The sequence below is a fragment of the Leptodactylus fuscus genome, chromosome 2 (genome assembly GCF_031893055.1).
Source record: "Leptodactylus fuscus isolate aLepFus1 chromosome 2, aLepFus1.hap2, whole genome shotgun sequence".
Lineage (NCBI taxonomy): Eukaryota > Metazoa > Chordata > Amphibia > Anura > Leptodactylidae > Leptodactylus > Leptodactylus fuscus.
Genome location: NC_134266.1, coordinates 30,669,638 through 30,690,036, shown reverse-complemented (window position 1 = coordinate 30,690,036; position 20,399 = coordinate 30,669,638).

Genomic DNA, 20,399 nt, shown 5'->3' with positions numbered 1-20,399 from the left:
AATATAACTTTGAAGGTCTGCACTTTGATGAAAAAAAATTCATATGCAATGATGTGAATTAAGATTTGCCTAGTAATCACTTTCTATCTTTTTACATTTTGTTATCCAAGGTTCTCTTCATTTTATGATCATTATGTTTTTGGTATAAAGCTGCCTATGCACACTAGATTAATGTCGGTGAACCCTGATCATTTTGGAGAGGCCGGCTGGCCATATAATATGTATGGGGGTGTCATAGACGATGCCATGAAAAAGAAGAATGGGGCATGCTGAATTTCAACTTCCAGGATGATCTGTTCTCAGGAGCGATAAGTCACCACTAGGGTTGAGCCGATCTTGAGATTTCAGGATCATTTTTAAAATCCGATTTCTGATCATTTTCCATCTGAACCCGATACCAATCCCATTTCCGATCGTAATGCAAGTCAATGGGATTTTTTAATGATCGAAGATTGGATTTTAAAAACGATCCTATTCATTACACACCATGGAGTCCAAAAATTGAATGCTTCAATTTTTGGACTCCACACTGTGTAGTGATTAAAAAAATACCCCCAGCTACTTAGTCTGCCCCACTTAACTGTACAGAAGCACTGCCTGTGGGGGGCTTGTGGCTTAGGAGAGTGTGGGCGGATATAGGGCGGGGAGACGTGAGTGCATCACTCACGTCTTCCCTCCCATTACCCGCTCACACTCTCCTAAGCCACAAGCCCCCCCACCTTCTCTTAGCATCTGTAACACTATCCTGGGAGGCGGGGGTGCATACGGCGCTCTGCAGGCATGTGAAGTAGAGAGAAGAGGAGTGGTAATAACAGGAAGTGGCAGCGCTTCTGTGCAGGTAAGTTGAGGATCGGGATCGGAATTCCGTTTCCAATCTTTTTTAGGCATGATTGGAACCCGATCGCGATCATGAAATTTACTCAATCGCCGATTGGGATCCGATCTTTTCTGATCCCGATTGCTCAACCCTAGTCCCCACCACAGGTATCTGCCAGAGTCACTCTCCTCTTTCCTAAAAGAAAGCTGAGCCAGGTGTGCATGTGCATGGGAGGAGTATGGAAGAAAATTGTAAAGGGAAACATTTACCCAATAAATAGTAATCTGCATTCTCTGAGCTTTATTAAATACAATGTCTCCATTTTCTTATCTTCTTCCAAAAATAATCTAGCAAATTCTCAGATAATATGTGAGCATAAAACTCTGCACACTCATGCACTTAATCTAATCCTGGCATGGAGGACTCATAACTTTGCCATCTTTGTAATACAACACATCATAGTCTTACATGGAAAGTCTTTCCTTATCTACTTGTTTTAGGCGTATTTTCTATTATCAGATCATTTGCAAATATTTGGAGCCAAGTCACAATTTTTCTTGAAGCCAAAACCAAGATTGCGTTGAACAACAAGGAAAACCATCTGTTTTACAGGTTCGCACTCTGATCACATCAGGTTTTTTTTGTTTTTCAAAAACTTCTTCAGCGAATCTGAATTTGTTTCCTAATCCTTAATGTATCCCAATGTACCCAATGTATGCGGAGGAATCCGGGTCGGAACTTCTGTGGCTTCACTTTATATAGTATAGACAGAGTATAGACCACTATGATGTAAGGAGCCCGGTCTCCCGCCTGGGTTTGACGTCGAGACCTGATTTTCTGGTCTGTATTTCCCTGTGTGCTTGTGGCTTGAGGGTGATGGCACATGCAGAACCAGGTTGCTAATATTTTCACTGCACAGAGGAAACAATAACTGATTCCAACTCCTTGTTAATGGCAAGTTTGCTCAAGACTAGGGTTGAATGATCTTTTTAGGTGGGATCGAGATCGGTACTATTTCCCACAATGCTTTGCTTTGTTCTCATTCTTCTTCGCCTCGCTGCCCCCGCCTCCCAGGTTAGTGTTTAAAGAGCTAGGTAGGCGGGGCTTGTGGCTTAGGAGCGTGTGGGCGGGTACAGGGCAGAGAGACGTGACGTCTCCCCTCCCAGTACCCGCCCACACTCTCCTAATCTGGGAGGCAGGGGGCAGCGAGGCGAGAAGAGCAGTGTGGAGCGGCAGCGAGCCGAAGAAGAACACCGGGCACTGGAACAGCCATCTCTGCAGGTAAGTGGACACCAGGGGGGACTAAGTAGGCAGAAGATTTAAAAAAATCCTCTGGCTACTTAGTGATTCACTACACAGTGTGGATTCTAACAATTAAAGCGTTCAATTATTAGATTCCATGCTGTATAGTGAATAGGATTGCTTTTAAAATCCGATCTCCAATTAATAAAAAAATCCCATTGACTTGCATTGGGATCGGAACTGGGATCGAGATCGGGTTCGAATGAAAAATGATTGGAAATCGGATTTTAAAATCGATCCTGAAAAGTCAAGATCGGCTCAACCCTACTTAAGACCTATCCTTAGGATAGAACATAACTAAGTGAACAGTGGGGAGCAACAGGCGGCCTCTACATCAATCATCTGTAAGGGACCTCTATATCGAAACCTACACTATACACAACACGTGGCCTGAAGAATCCCATATACTTTGCAGTGACTGTAAATGCCATGTGGGGCCCCAGCCTAAGCCGCAGTCATGTCCCATCACTATTGTCCAATTAGGCGATAAGCTTATCAACGGTTTTATTTATAGAGAAGACAACACCTTATAGAAACCAGCAAGAACATGGATTACTCCAGTATAAAACGTTTTCAGTATTTCGTTATGTAATAATAATATAATAAAAAATCATAAAATTAAAATAAAAAAATAATTAAAAAATTCTATTTTTTATATTGTTACTATGCAGAATTTCATGCACTACTGAGCTACTCGCTGGGAGGCACAGAGATTGATCTTCTCCCACCATGATGAAAGTTCTAGCCCAGCCCCCTACTATAGAGGAATGATAAGTGACAATGTGATATGTAGCAGGTGCCGTTACTACAATCTCATTAACACAAGAAAGTCCGTGATTAACCCAAGAAGACATTTATCACGTCACTGTCATGATGGCGACTCCCAGGAGAACCATTTTGGAGGATTCTGGCATATAAATCTTATTAATAGTGATCTATGGAATCTCAGAAGACTTTGGCGATACTTAACAACATGGTGAGGCCACCTGTGGCAGAAAAATCCACCATGGATGTCATGAAATTTGCAGAGTTCACCCTATACATTGAAGGGGGTGACATTCATGATATAAGTTTGCAACATTTCCGTAACATATGTTTTTTGTGCCGCATGTGAATTGGGTTGTGAAAAGAAAGAATCAAATGATGTATTTTCTTTAGTATTTTCTACCTAGTGGCAGATCCTAATGTAACGTAATACCAGGTTTTGCCATCTTTGGCAGCTACAACTAAATGCTTGGAGGATACCGACCAACTCTTAGGGTGCATTCACACTACGGAACACCAGCGTGTATCACAGCCGTACACGCTGGCGTTACAGCAGGGCTGCCGGACACTTCCCATTCATTTCTATGGAAGCCGGCATGCGAGCGCTCCCCATAGAAATGAATGGACTGCTTTTTTCCATTCATTTCTATGGGGAGCGCTCACATGCCGGCTCCCATAGAAATGAATGGGAAGTGTCCGGCAGCCCTGCTGTAACGCCAGCGTGTACGGCTGTGATACACGCTGGTGTTCCGTAGTGTGAATGCACCCTCTTGTCATAAAATCATTTACTGATTTGGGATTTTAGTGCATTGATATTTGGGAGACATAAAATCCCCCAATAAATATCCTCCATATGTAACCAGTCCCATGTGTGTCGCAGGGTTTGTAGATGACGTGACCTGACATTTGGACATGTTCACTCTCTTACACCAGAGCTGCTCAGGAGACGTGTGTAGGACATAGTGACAGCTTTATGTTTGCTACATTCAGTCACCTTTTATTACTAGGACAAATTGTACCATAGAAAATCAAGATTTGTTCCACTGGAAAGAATTACCGCACTTGTCTCTGACATCAAGTCAACTCCAGACATCTTACTACATTATTTCTCATGAATCCTCCATGCTTAGGCAATGTTTACACCATGTCGGGTCTATACCCCAAAGATATACACTGTCTACCAATAAGACACCCATGCAAATGAAGATATCTGCGGTCGTGATGTATGTCACGCCTTCTGCCGTTCAATAGGAAACAGCATTGACATTAGTGCATTGTCACATGCAAGATGCCACAAAGTGCAGAGTTGTCTGATTTCGAGAAAGGGGTAATTGTGGAGTACCACGGAAGTGGTCGATCCTTAAGGGACACAGCAAGCGAACTGAATTACCTAAAATTGACAGTGGCCTATGTGATTACGAAGTGGAAGGTGAACGGTGATTGTCGGAATGTGCCCCGAGTCGGCAAACCCCCGAAACTGGGAGATAGAGACCGACGAGTGCTGGCCAGAGAAACCGCACCCAACCGATGGCTCACATACACCAGGAGTCTCACCAGGCATCCGGGAGTATTGTGTCCATCAATACCATCCATAAGGAAGCATCTGCTGGGGTCTACCAACTATTGTATAGGAAGAAATGTTGTTTTTCTATTCTACCACAGGTGTCCAAATACTTATTGGTAGACAGTGTAGTATTCAGTGCCATAAGTCAGCCGTTAGTCATAATTACAGATGGGCGAACCGATTCGTTCCAAACCAGGTTTAACCTGAATATTCCAAATTATTTGGTTTTCAAAATGACCGCAGTGACATGCATCGAGGCAAATTATTATACTATGGGGTTCCTTCAAATGCTAGAGTATAATAGGTGGAGGGGAGCTTAAAAAATAAATATAAACATTTAGGCTGAAGCCCAATGTGGTGAAAACGATGTGGTTTGGCGAATCCCATACACACATTGCAGAAAAATACCTTCAGTGGAAATGCTGTGATTTCCAAAACTGTTACGTTTTTGAAAATTGGAACATGTCAATTATTCCTACAGAAATGCCGGCAGTTTCCCTATAAGTATAATGGAAGCAGAAAGTCCGCAGAGGAAAACTCAACAACATAAAAAGACAAGACGCCATAGATTGCACACAGTAAGGGTCAGGGTCGGACTGGCCCGCCGGAGCACCGGGGAATCCCCCGGTGGGCCCCCGAGCCTGACTATTAGTTTTAGCTAAATGCACTTGTCAGGGACTAGAGATGAGCGAACACTAAAATGTTCGAGGTTCGAAATTCGATTCGAACAGCCGCTCACTGTTCGAGTGTTCGAATGGGTTTCGAACCCCATTATAGTCTATGGGGAACATAAACTCGTTAAGGGGGAAACCCAAATTCGTGTCTGGAGGGTCACCAAGTCCACTATGACACCCCAGGAAATGATACCAACACCCTGGAATGACACTGGGACAGCAGGGGAAGCATGTCTGGGGGCATAAAAGTCACTTTATTTCATGGAAATCCCTGTCAGTTTGCGATTTTCGCAAGCTAACTTTTCCCCATAGAAATGCATTGGCCAGTGCTGATTGGCCAGAGTACGGAACTCGACCAATCAGCGCTGGCTCTGTTGGAGGAGGCGGAGTCTAAGATCGCTCCACACCAGTCTCCATTCAGGTCCGACCTTAGACTCCGCCTCCTCCGGCAGAGCCAGCGCTGATTGGCCGAAGGCTGGCCAATGCATTCCTATGCGAATGCAGACTTAGCAGTGCTGAGTCAGTTTTGCTCAACTACACATCTGATGCACACTCGGCACTGCTACATCAGATGTAGCAATCTGATGTAGCAGAGCCGAGGGTGCACTAGAACCCCTGTGCAAACTCAGTTCACGCTAATAGAATGCATTGGCCAGCGCTGATTGGCCAATGCATTCTATTAGCCCGATGAAGTAGAGCTGAATGTGTGTGCTAAGCACACACATTCAGCACTGCTTCATCACGCCAATACAATGCATTAGCCAGTGCTGATTGGCCAGAGTACGGAATTCGGCCAATCAGCGCTGGCCAATGCATTCTATTAGCCCGATGAAGTAGAGCTGAATGTGTGTGCTAAGCACACACATTCAGCACTGCTTCATCACGCCAATACAATGCATTAGCCAGTGCTGATTGGCCAGAGTACGGAATTCGGCCAATCAGCGCTGGCTCTGCTGGAGGAGGCGGAGTCTAAGATCGCTCCACACCAGTCTCCATTCAGGTCCGACCTTAGACTCCGCCTCCTCCGGCAGAGCCAGCGCTGATTGGCCGAAGGCTGGCCAATGCATTCCTATGCGAATGCAGACTTAGCAGTGCTGAGTCAGTTTTGCTCAACTACACATCTGATGCACACTCGGCACTGCTACATCAGATGTAGCAATCTGATGTAGCGGAGCCGAGGGTGCACTAGAACCCCTGTGCAAACTCAGTTCACGCTAATAGAATGCATTGGCCAGCGCTGATTGGCCAATGCATTCTATTAGCCCGATGAAGTAGAGCTGAATGTGTGTGCTTAGCACACACATTCAGCACTGCTTCATCACACCAATACAATGCATTAGCCAGTGCTGATTGGCCAGAGTACGGAATTCGGCCAATCAGCGCTGGCTCTGCTGGAGGAGGCGGAGTCTAAGGTCGGACCTGAATGGAGACTGGTGTGGAGCGATCTTAGACTCCGCCTCCTCCAGCAGAGCCAGCGCTGATTGGCCGAATTCCGTACTCTGGCCAATCAGCACTGGCTAATGCATTGTATTGGCGTGATGAAGCAGTGCTGAATGTGTGTGCTTAGCACACACATTCAGCTCTACTTCATCGGGCTAATAGAATGCATTGGCCAGCGCTGATTGGCCGAATTCCGTACTCTGGCCAATCAGCACTGGCTAATGCATTGTATTGGCGTGATGAAGCAGTGCTGAATGTGTGTGCTTAGCACACACATTCAGCTCTACTTCATCGGGCTAATAGAATGCATTGGCCAGCGCTGATTGGCCGAATTCCGTACTCTGGCCAATCAGTGCTGGCCAATGCATTCTATTAGCTTGATGAAGCAGAGTGTGCACAAGGGTTCAAGCGCACCCTCGGCTCTGATGTAGCAGAGCTGAGGCTGCACAAGGGTTCAAGCGCACCCTCGGCTCTGATGTAGGAGAGCCGAGGGTGCACTTGAACCCTTGTGCACCCTCAGCTCTGCTACATCAGAGCCGAGGGTGCGCTTGAACCCTTGTGCACACTCTGCTTCATCAAGCTAATAGAATGCATTGGCCAGCGCTGATTGGCCAATGTATTCTATTAGCCTGATGAAGTAGAGCTGAATGTGTGTGCTAAGCACACACATTCAGCTCTACTTCATCGGGCTAATAGAATGCATTGGCCAGCGCTGATTGGCCAGAGTACGGAACTCGACCAATCAGCGCTGGCTCTGCTGGAGGAGGCGGAGTCTAAGATCGCTCCACACCAGTCTCCATTCAGGTCCGACCTTAGACTCCGCCTCCTCCAGCAGAGCCAGCGCTGATTGGCCGAATTCCGTACTCTGGCCAATCAGCACTGGCTAATGCATTGTATTGGCGTGATGAAGCAGTGCTGAATGTGTGTGCTTAGCACACACATTCAGCTCTACTTCATCGGGCTAATAGAATGCATTGGCCAATCAGCGCTGGCCAATGCATTCTATTAGCGTGAACTGAGTTTGCACAGGGGTTCTAGTGCACCCTCGGCTCTGCTACATCAGATTGCTACATCTGATGTAGCAGTGCCGAGTGTGCATCAGATGTGTAGTTGAGCAAAACTGACTCAGCACTGCTAAGTCTCTGCATTCGCATAGGAATGCATTGGCCAGCCTTCGGCCAATCAACGCTGGCTCTGCCGGAGGAGGCGGAGTCTAAGGTCGGACCTGAATGGAGACTGGTGTGGAGCGATCTTAGACTCCGCCTCCTCCAGCAGAGCCAGCGCTGATTGGTCGAGTTCCGTACTCTGGCCAATCAGCGCTGGCCAATGCATTCTATTAGCCCGATGAAGTAGAGCTGAATGTGTGTGCTTAGCACACACATTCAGCTCTACTTCATCAGGCTAATAGAATACATTGGCCAATCAGCGCTGGCCAATGCATTCTATTAGCTTGATGAAGCAGAGTGTGCACAAGGGTTCAAGCGCACCCTCGGCTCTGATGTAGCAGAGCTGAGGGTGCACAAGGGTTCAAGTGCACCCTCGGCTCTCCTACATCAGAGCCGAGGGTGCGCTTGAACCCTTGTGCAGCCTCGGCTCTGCTACATCAGAGCCGAGGGTGCGCTTGAACCCTTGTGCACACTCTGCTTCATCAAGCTAATAGAATGCATTGGCCAGCGCTGATTGGCCAGAGTACGGAATTCGGCCAATCAGCGCTGGCCAATGCATCCCTATGGGAAAAAGTTTATCTCACAAAAATCATAATTACACACCCGATAGAGCCCCAAAAAGTTATTTTTAATAACATTCCCCCCTAAATAAAGGTTATCCCTAGCTATCCCTGCCTGTACAGCTATCCCTGTCTCATAGTCACAAAGTTCACATTCTCATATGACCCGGATATGAAATCCACTATTCGTCTAAAATGGAGGTCACCTGATTTCGGCAGCCAATGACTTTTTCCAATTTTTTTCAATGCCCCCAGTGTCGTAGTTCCTGTCCCACCTCCCCTGCGCTGTTATTGGTGCAAAAAAGGCGCCAGGGAAGGTGGGAGGGGAATCGAATTTTGGCGCACTTTACCACGTGGTGTTCGATTCGATTCGAACATGGCGAACACCCTGATATCCGATCGAACATGTGTTCGATAGAACACTGTTCGCTCATCTCTATCAGGGACCCGATCGGGATCTTCAGGGGCCCGATCGGGATCCTGACCGTGCCAAAATGGGCCCCTGTACCAATCGCTGGGAGTGTGTGTCTCTGCTCCCTGCACTGCACACTGCCGTCACTAGCAGGAGCTGTGCTGCCCCTCCCCCACACAGATCGGAGTGTGCAGGGGGACGTCTGCCGGCTGCTGTAAATGAAGAGCTTTCACCACAGCCAGACAGGACACAGCCAAATGTAAGTACATTTTTTGGGTAAAATATGTATATTTAATGTGTGTATATTTGTGTAAAGTGCTGATATACTGTGAGTCCTGTATATTTGTAGATAGGTGTGTGTGTGTGTGTGTGTGTGTGTGTGTGTGTGTGTGTGTGTGTGTGTGTAAATGTATGTTATATGTATTAGGCCTGGTTCACATCTTCTCTTTTCAGGAAGTCCACTGTGGGGAATAATACAGTGTGCAGGGGCCACTATGGGACATAATACTGTGTGCAGGGGCCACTATGGGGAATACTACTGTGTGCAGGGGCCACTGTGGGGGATAATACTGTGTGCAAGGGCCACTATGGGACATAATACTGTATGCAGGGGCCACTATGGGACATAATACTGTGTGCAGGGGCCACTATGGGACATAATACTGTGTGCAGGGGCCACTATGGGACATAATACTGTGTGCAGGGGCCACTATGGGACATAATACTGTATGCAGGGGACACTAATGGAGATAATACTGTGTGCAGGGGCCACTATGGGACATAATACTGTATGCAGGGGACACTAATGGAGATAATACTGTGCAGGGGCCACTGAGGGACATAATACTGTGTGCAGGGGCCACTATGGGGTATAATACTGTGTGCAGGGGCCACTATGGGACATAATACTGTGTGCAGGGGCCACTATGGGGGATAATACTGTGTGCAGGGGCCACTATGGGACATAATACTGTATGCAGGGGACACTAATGGGGATAATACTGTGTGCAGGGGTCACTATGGGGCATAATACTGTGTGCAGGGGCCACTATGGGACATAATACTGTGTGCAGGGGCCACTATGGGGGATAATACTGTGTGCAGGGGCCACTATGGGGGATAATACTGTGTGCAGGGGCCACTATGGGGCATAATACTGTGTGCAGGGGTCACTATGGGGCATAATACTGTGTGCAGGGGCCACTATGGGGCATAATACTGTGTGCAGGGGCCACTATGGGACATAATACTGTGTGCAGGGGCCACTATGGGGTATAATACTGTGTGCAGGGGCCACTATGGGGGATAATACTGTGTGCAGGGGCCACTATGGGGGATAATACTGTGTGCAGGGGCCACTAAGGATTAGGCCCTACTGAGCAAAACACAGTTAACACTAGGTTCACACCAGCGTCTGGTCTCCATTCTGAGGTTTCCATCTTCTGAATGTAGAAGACGGAAACCTATCGGTTCGAGTCCGGCTGTGAGCGCTGGTGAGTGTTTTATGCTCTCTGCGGCAAAACCGTTTTTTTTTTAAACCAGACACAAAGTCCTGCATGTCTGACTCTGTGTCTGGTTAAAAAAAAAAACGTTTCGCCGCGGTGAGCACAAAACGCTCACAGGAGCTTACGGACACACACTTCATTTGAATGGGTTTGAAAAATGCCTGCAGGGCGGAGACCCCGGGCGCAGATGTGAACGAGCCCTTAAAAACACTTTCTATTTTTTTTAAGCACACTGCCGATCGGAGTGTGCAGGGGGAAGTCTGCCTGTCCCAGTGTCTCCCAGTGCGGTCCAGTCCGGCATGTAACTACCAGCAGAACTGCAGGACCGGAGCACTGGGAACAGATGATTGCCGGGTTTTTTTTATGTGTACTTTGTTTTTCACCTCCCAGAACTAATTATAAAAAATAAATTATGCTGGACGACCTCTTTAAAGTGTGGGGCATTTGGGGGGAAAATTAAAGGGGTTGTCCAGGCATAATTTTCTATGGTTTATCGTCAGGATAGGCTATAAATGCCTGATCTGTAGGGGGCTGACTCCCAGCCCTCAGACCGATCAGTTGTATGGAGCCACTTCTGGCACCAGTCCTGTACACAATATGGGGCCAGAAGCAGAAAGCTCTGTCCACTGTATATCAGCCGGCACCTTCTCTGCATCTCGGCACTTAGTGAAGTCAGTGGGAGCTGAGCTGCAGTGAATCTGCCAGGCAACTATACAGTGGATGAAGCTTTCTGCTCCCAGTCCTGTGTCGTGTACAAAACGAGCGCGGAAACCTCTGTGGAGTTTCTGCAAAAAGCGCTGCAGGAAAAACTGATGTGTCGGCGCCGGGGGTTTTCCCGCAGTGTTTTTTTGCTGTGGGACGCTGTGTTAGGCCTTATCCTTATAGTGTGGTGTGCAGTATGTTGAGATGGTAAAGAGGAGCTCTCACCTTCTGGGGCAGGTGCGGTTTAATACACTGCTAGAGAGCTGACAGTGTGATGATTTCAGCGCACTTTCAGCTTTCCCATTCTGTGCCCCCGGTGAGGAGCTATCAGTCCGTAGCTCTTCACTGTCAGAAAGGCGTTTCAGACAGTCAGTCCGGAACGCTCCTTCCTCACAGCAGCGCCTATAGCCCTGTACTGTGAGAGCTCTATAGGCGCTCAGTGTCATCGCTGGCTGGTAAGCAACGACCCCTCTCACAGTACAGCGCTATAGACGCTACCGTAAGGAAGGGCGTTCCTGACTGACTGTCATAACGCCCTTCTGACGATGAAGATCTACGGTAGCGGCACAGAACGTGAAAGCCAATAGTGCGCTGAATTCAGCGCACTGTTGGCTTTCTAGCGGTGTATTAAACCTCATGTGCCCCAGATGGTGATAGGATTAGGCGCAACAGCAAGATGCAACTAAAAAAACATTGTGGGAAAAAATTGCAGTGAATCCCAATATATTTTTTTCCACAGTGTTTTTCATTGAGCTTTTGTCCCCAGCACTCCGTTGTCCCCGCCTGTGTCTGTTAGATACAGGATTTCCAGAAATGAGACCTAATTGGTTTCAGAGGTGCAGGACTCCCAGCATGGGTGCATCAGCGCGAGAGTGAATGGACACTGGCAGCGGACAACAGAACAACAGGAACAGGTGAAGGTGCTTTTTATTTATTTTTTTATTTTACACCTCCCTCCCAGCACATGGGTCGCTCCAATTCCTGGACAAATCTTTAAAGGGTTTATCCATCTTTGTAATATTGATGGTCTGTCCTTGGGATAGACCAGGGGTAGGGAACCTTTGGCTCTGCAGCTGCTGTGAAACTACAACTCCCAGCATGCTCCATTCACTTCCATGGGAGTTCCCAGAACAGCAGAGCCAATATGAATGCTGGGAGTTGTAGTTTTGCAACAGCTGGAGAGCCGTACGTTCCTTACCCCTGGGATAGGCCATCAATATTACATCTGTGATGACACAACAGCCAGGACCTCTGCAGATCAGCTATTCCAGGACAGTGCGGCTATAGGTAATGGTAACATTTCTAGGAGCCACGCTGTTCACTTTCCATACAGTATGTAGCAATAGGTTTAGGTAGTGCAGTGTTGCACATTGTATGGCGGGTGAGCAGCATGGCTCCTGATATGTTATTACCTTCAACCGCCCTGTCTCGGTATCGCTGGTTTGCAGGGATCCTGATGGTGGGCCCCTAGAAATAATTCCACTGGTGGGCCCTAGACGCCCCAGTCCGACACTGGTAAGGGTGCATTCACACGATGTAACGCCTCGCTGATTCTTGCATGATAACTCGTGTAAGGATCAGCGCTGCAAAACAGAAACCCATTGGCTTCAATGGGTTCCATTTAGCACGCGTGTAACACATTGAAATCAATGTGCGGCTTTTTAACCCATCGATTTCAAGTCAATGAGTTTCTGTTTTGCAGCGCTGATCCTTAAACAAGTTATCATGCAAGAATCAGCGAGGCGTTACATCGTGTGAATGCACCCTAAGTGGGGGTTCCCATTACATATTTTGCATTGAAACACAGGAACTTTAAGTTATGCCTACTGTAGCTGATAGTGCTCTTATCTAAGTAAAAGCCACAGTATTCGGTCTAGACAATGCTCTGTGAGCTCAATAAATCATCAGCAGCACAGATCTTTGACATAACAGATACATTGTATCAGGTCGGAGTCCAGACTGTTTAACTTGCAGAGCGTTGTCTAGATTAGATACATTTATATAAATGTACCTACTATATTTTGAATGCCCTTGAGCTCCATTTTTAGTTCTTGTACGTGGAGTGACATTATGACATTCTCGCAGCCACCACGGAGATGAGAAGAGTTTTGCTCCCACTCCATGGTAAGCAAAGTGTTAAACAAGGTTTATAATACACAGGCATCATATGAAAGAGAAAAAAAAAACTGCAGCAATATTTTCCCATAAATATATTATCGGCTTTCCTATTTATTACACCGTTTCCAGGAAATTGTCGCATTTTTCTGTAAGTTTTGTTGGCTCTCACTGCCCTAGTTATATGTCACCGTCATACCGCTCGCAGAGGAAGCACGATGCCGCTTTCTACAGACACTTATGGAACGTATTTTATTAACTGAGGAATCTCAGCAAAGTCCAAAAATGATTAAAAATATATAAAAACTGCAAATAGAATAAAAATGAAATGTGGGGAGTATATATTAAAAATAAATGTTTGCTCCTGGACTACGTATATATATATAATATTGTATATACAACCACTGAATAATTTATACATATATCAGATTCCTATCAGAAAAAAAAAAAAAAACTAAGTAGAATAATTTACTAATAAATGGGTACCCAAAAGTGTACATGCCTGCCACCACATTATATATAGTTTTTAGACATTTTTTTTTTTTTACCTGGTCTGACTTGGACAGAGAATATGGCTTAAAGGGACAGAGTGTACTACGCCTGCTCGCATAAGTGGCCACAAAAAAATGGCCACCCTCATGTGAAGTCGGCTCTGCCTGCTGAGCTGACTTGCTCATGCACTGAATTTTGACCCAACACGCGCTGGAAGAAGAAGATGAAGAGGCCGTTGCTGACAAAGATGGAGGCGGTGCTCGAGAGAGTGCCCTCGCAGCATTGGGGACGCCCCCAGTGCTCTTAGAGCGCTGGGGTCCACCCCCAGTGCTGCGAGAGAACTCATTTGCATACTGACAAAAACCGGGATTTCAGGCGAACGGCGGCGCGGAGAAGACAACTAAAGGTAGGAGAAAAATAGGCTATTCCGACTTGTTAATCATAAAAAAATGTGTTTGAATGATAGGATCCCTTTAAAGGGAGTCCCCCAAACCCAGCATCTTATCCCAGCTCCAAAGATATATATATATATATATATATATATATATATATATATATATATATATATATACAAAGATACCCTTATGATGAGTAACCGATATCAGATTTGTGGGGGTCTGATATCAGATTGGGCCGAGTACAGCAGCCTCTTTCCTACTGACCAAGCCCAGATCGGCGATCGAGCAAATTTCACAATCGGGATCGAGATCGGCTGGAAAATGACCGAAAATCAGATTTTAAAAACAGTCCTGAAATCTCAAGATCGGCTCAACCCTACTCCATAAACATAAAGTAACTAGGGTTGAGGGATCGGGATTGGGAAAGATCGGATCCCGATCGGCGATCGAGCAAATTTCACGATCGGGATCGGCTGGAAAATGATCAAAAATCGGATTTTAAAAACGATCCTGAAATCTCAATCCTAATCTCCAGCGCTCCCATTGAAGTGAATGAGAACTTGGATACGTCCCATCCATCCAGGGGTTTGCTTACATTCATCCTCGCTCCTGATCTTGGTCTCGGGATCAGTGGGGGTCTCAGCGATCAGACCCCTACCATCCAGCTCTATCCTATGTCTAGATGATAAATAGGCTTTGTGATATAACATTGCATAGACATGAACTGCCAAATGCTCTAAATGTTAACCAATGTTATAAAATATTACTCTACTAATGCTTTTATCAATGTTTCATTAAACTTCGGTTCCTATATTAGCATAGGAGACGAGACCGTGGTAAAACGTAATAAATATTGGACACGGGCTATAAAACACACTGGGTATTAGAGGGAATATAATCAGCCTATAATAATAGAAGATATAGCCACAAAACAACATGTGATTTGTGCTTCTTGTCGCTTTCCAAGGAAAAATGTAGGGAAAAGCGTAAAAGAGTAAGATTTCAATTATACAACATTGATCCACATACTAAGAAATCCCCATTGAGATTATCCTAAGCATCTTGGATGACATACAGCGGTCATTGATTAAATACATTGTAATTTAAAGAATCAAGATCCTTAACATGACTGGAGGGTGAGACATCCCATAATCCCAGGATGGAGCATGCTATTAATAGAGCAGAAGGGAAAACGTAGTCATACACTGACTAAAGCACTGATAGCTTGTGACTAATATAAAATATTCATCTAAAAATGAAAAAAAATCCCTACAAAATTATTCAATTATTTTATTGGACATTCAAAATTGCACAAATAATAACTGACCCCCAGTGTGTCCCGGTGTCTGGCTTGGATCATTCCCTGTCTATGAGTAACCTATCAGTATCTGGTGACCTGACGGTAACTGGTCTGGCCGTGCCGCTATCCATCCTGCAGCCGGTGCCATATCATTGGCTATTACTGGTGGTATCTTGAACCCTATAGCACAGGGGTAGGGAACGTACGGCTCTCCAGCTGTTGCAAAACTACAACTCCCGGCATGCATACTTGCTCTGCTGTTCTTGGAACTCCCATGGAAGTGAATGGAGCATGATGGGAGTTGTAGTTTCACAGCAGCTGGAGAGCCGAAGGTTCCTTACCCCTGCTATAGCAGCTATATAGTGACAACCTGCCTGAGGCACTTCTACAACCGGGACATACACCCCAAATCTGTGTATTGTGTATTACATATACTGTTCAGTAAGTGTCTGCATTGTCAATATAGTGGTTATACAAAGCAAATAATCCATAGGTTCCATGTATGTCTTAGTGTGTGGTCATAATCATTATGTTAAATAAGAATACATTTGGTTACACTGTGGCAGCATGCCCGCTGTCTGGGAGTTGTATTTGACTCAGGTCTCACCTTCACTGTCCATATTCAGACACTTGCTCGGTCTTGTCATCTGCACCTCAATTTTCTAGAGTTCACCCTTTTCTCACAGTGGAAATATTGAAAACCCTCATTGACTTTAGACTTGCATGCCACTCCTGTCTCAAAGACGTTTCTCGAGCTGCAGTGGAGGAGTCTGGAATGCTTTACCCTGGACTATTACATTACAATAGAACTTCATCTTCAAAATTGCCCTAAATTCCCATCTGTTTAGGCGGCTTATCACATGACCTGATCACATTGTTCTACACCTCCGTATACTATACTAACATTTCTTATCCTAAGTTATCCTTTCTACTCTATATCTCAGGACCTGACCCCTCCATCTAGAAGTTACCCTGCACTTAGTATCTGTATATTACAAGGTTTATTTTATGGGAAGAATATGCAAATCTGACTTCCATGATGTAATTAGGATGTCAGTGCCTCAAGTATGCACACCAATAGAGGGCGCTGACTGAGAATGTGCAAGTCTAACTTCCATGATGTAATTAGGAAGACAGAGCCTCAGTCAAACACACCTATAGAGGGCGCTCCCTTTAACATCATGCCGACCTTCTAAGAGGCCTTTGTTTGCAATGATGTTGGGATTTTACCAGATACAGTCTTCTCAGCCAAGGACAGCCGTTTCGTTGTATTTGCATCTCATCAGCTTGGCGTAGAGAGGACTGATCTGGCAGAGTTGAGAGGCTTAGACAGGGTTAAGGGTTTCTTTTAGTCACTTGTACTATTCATTTATGGACGGTTGCTTTATAATTGGAGGCGGAAATTAAGGACAAAGCTACTAGAGATGAGCGAACACTAAAATGTTCGAGGTTCGAAATTCGATTCGAACAGCCGCTCAATGTTCGTGTGTTCGAACGGGTTTCGAACCCCATTATAGTCTATGGGGAACAGATACTCGTTAAGGGGGAAACCCAAATCCGTGTCTGGAGGGTCACCAAGTCCACTATGACACCCCAGGAAATGATGCCAACACCTCTGGAATGACACTGGGACAGCAGGGGAAGCATGTCTGGGGGCATCTAACACACCAAAGACCCTCTATTACCCCAACATCACAGCCTAACAACTACACACTTTACACACTCAATACCACCTCTCTGACAGTAGGAAAACACCTTGAAACATGTGTATTTGGCACTTGCAGTGAGGAGAGCTTGTCACCAGCAGTGAATTTGGCCCTTGTAGTAAGTTGAGGTTGGCACCAACATTTGTTTTGAAAATCAGGGTGGATTGAGCCTCTAACCAGCAGAGTTTGGGCAAATTCATGGTGGAGGGAGCCTCTAAACACCCCAGTTTGGGCAAATTCATGGTGGAGGGAGCCTCTAAAAACCCCAGTTTGGACCAATTCATGGTGGAGGGAGCCTCTAACCAGCCCAGTTTGGGCAAATTCATGGTGGAGGGAGCCTCTAACCAGCCCAGTTTGGACCAATTAATGGTGGAGGGAGCCTCTAAACAGCCCAGTTTGGGCAAATTCATGGTGGAGGGAGCCTCTAACCAGCCCAGTTTGGACCAATTAATGGTGGAGGGAGCCTCTAACCAGCCCAGTTTGGACCAATTAATGGTGGAGGGAGCCTCTAACCAGCCCAGTTTGGACCAATTAATGGTGGAGGGAGCCTCTAACCAGCCCAGTTTGGACCAATTAATGGTGGAGGGAGCCTCTAACCACCCCAGTTTGGACCAATTCATGGTGGAGGGAGCCTCTAAACAGCCAAGTTTGGACCAATTCATGGTGGAGGGAGCCTCTAAAAACCCCAGTTTGGACCAATTCATGGTGGAGGGAGCCTCTAAACAGCCCAGTTTGGGCAAATTCATGGTGGAGGGAGCCTCTAACCAGCCCAGTTTGGACCAATTAATGGTGGAGGGAGCCTCTAACCAGCCCAGTTTGGACCAATTAATGGTGGAGGGAGCCTCTAACCAGCCCAGTTTGGACCAATTAATGGTGGAGGGAGCCTCTAACCACCCCAGTTTGGACCAATTCATGGTGGAGGGAGCCTCTAAACAGCCAAGTTTGGACCAATTCATGGTGGAGGGAGCCTCTAAAAACCCCAGTTTGGACCAATTCATGGTGGAGGGAGCCTCTAACCAGCCCAGTTTGGGCAAATTCATGGTGGAGGGAGCCTCTAAACAGCCCAGTTTGGGCAAATTCATGGTGGAGGGAGCCTCTAACCAGCCCAGTTTGGACCAATTAATGGTGGAGGGAGCCTCTAAACAGCCCAGTTTGGACCAATTCATGGTGGAGGGAGCCTCTAAAAAACCCAGTTTGGACCAATTCATGGTGGAGGGAGCCTCTAACCAGCCCAGTTTGGACCAATTAATGGTGGAGGGAGCCTCTAACCAGCCCAGTTTGGACCAATTAATGGTGGAGGGAGCCTCTAACCACCCCAGTTTGGACCAATTCATGGTGGAGGGAGCCTCTAAACAGCCAAGTTTGGACCAATTCATGGTGGAGGGAGCCTCTAAAAACCCCAGTTTGGACCAATTCATGGTGGAGGGAGCCTCTAACCAGCCCAGTTTGGGCAAATTCATGGTGGAGGGAGCCTCTAAACAGCCCAGTTTGGGCAAATTCATGGTGGAGGGAGCCTCTAACCAGCCCAGTTTGGACCAATTAATGGTGGAGGGAGCCGCTAAACAGCCCAGTTTGGGCAAATTCATGGTGGAGGGAGCCTCTAAACAGCCCAGTTTGGACCAATTCATGGTGGAGGGAGCCTCTAAAAAACCCAGTTTGGACCAATTCATGGTGGAGGGAGCCTCTAAACAGCCCAGTTTGGGCAAATTCATGGTGGAGGGAGCCTCTAACCAGCCCAGTTTGGACCAATTAATGGTGGAGGGAGCCTCTAAACAGCCAAGTTTTGGGAAATTCATGGTGGAGGGAGCCTCTAACCAGCCCAGTTTGGACCAATTAATGGTGGAGGGAGCCTCTAAACAGCCCAGTTTGGACCAATTCATGGTGGAGGGAGCCTCTAAACAGCCCAGTTTGGGCAAATTCATGGTGGAGGGAGCCTCTAAAAAACCCAGTTTGGACCAATTCATGGTGGAGGGAGCCTCTAACCAGCCCAGTTTGGGCAAATTCATGGTGGAGGGAGCCTCTAAACAGCCCAGTTTGGGCAAATTCATGGTGGAGGGAGCCTCTAACCAGCCCAGTTTGGACCAATTAATGGTGGAGGGAGCCTCTAAACAGCCCAGTTTGGACCAATTCATGGTGGAGGGAGCCTCTAAAAAACCCAGTTTGGACCAATTCATGGTGGAGGGAGCCTCTAAACAGCCCAGTTTGGGCAAATTCATGGTGGAGGGAGCCTCTAACCAGCCCAGTTTGGACCAATTAATGGTGGAGGGAGCCTCTAAACAGCCAAGTTTTGGGAAATTCATGGTGGAGGGAGCCTCTAACCAGCCCAGTTTGGACCAATTAATGGTGGAGGGAGCCTCTAAACAGCCCAGTTTGGACCAATTCATGGTGGAGGGAGCCTCTAAACAGCCCAGTTTGGGCAAATTCATGGTGGAGGGAGCCTCTAAAAAACCCAGTTTGGACCAATTCATGGTGGAGGGAGCCTCTAACCAGCCCAGTTTGGGCAAATTCATGGTGGAGGGAGCCTCTAAACAGCCCAGTTTGGGCAAATTCATGGTGGAGGGAGCCTCTAACCAGCCCAGTTTGGACCAATTAATGGTGGAGGGAGCAGCTAAACAGCCCAGTTTGGGCAAATTCATGGTGGAGGGAGCCTCTAAACAGCCCAGTTTGGACCAATTCATGGTGGAGGGAGCCTCTAAAAAACCCAGTTTGGACCAATTCATGGTGGAGGGAGCCTCTAAACAGCCCAGTTTGGGCAAATTCATGGTGGAGGGAGCCTCTAACCAGCAGAGTTGTGGGAAAGCAGGGTGGAGGGAGCCTCTAACCAGCAGAGTTGGTGGAAATCAGGGTGGAGGGAGCCTCTAACCAGCAGAGTTGGGGGAAATCATGTTGGAGGGAGCCTAGTATTAGCAGAATTGTGCAACGCTTATGGTGGATGAGTATGAGGATGCGGAGGAATTGGAGAGGTTGAGTACAGACATGGAGTTTCATGTTGGGGTGCTTTACACAGGTGGGCACAAAAATGAAGGCTCTATCCAGTGGTGGTTCATTTTTATCAAAGTGAGCCGGTCGGCACTCTCAGCTGACAGACGGGTGCGCTTGTCAGTGATGATGCCACCGGCTGCACTGAACACCCTCTCAGATAGGACGCTGGCGGCAGGACAGGACAGCACCTCCAAGGCATATAGGGCAAGTTCAAGCCACAGGTCCAACTTCGACACCCAATACGTGTAGGGCGCAGAGGGGTCGGAGAGGACAGGGCTGTGGTCGGAAAGGTATTCCCGCAACATGCGCCTATACTTCTCACGCCTGGTGACACTAGGACCCTCCGTGGCGGCACTTTGGCGAGGGGGTGCCATCAAGGTGTCCCAGACCTTAGACAGTGTGCCCCTCGTTTGTGTGGACCGGTGAGAACTTGGTTGCCTACTGGAGGAACTGCCCTCCCTGCCGCCAACGTCACATGCTGGAAACATCTCCATCATAT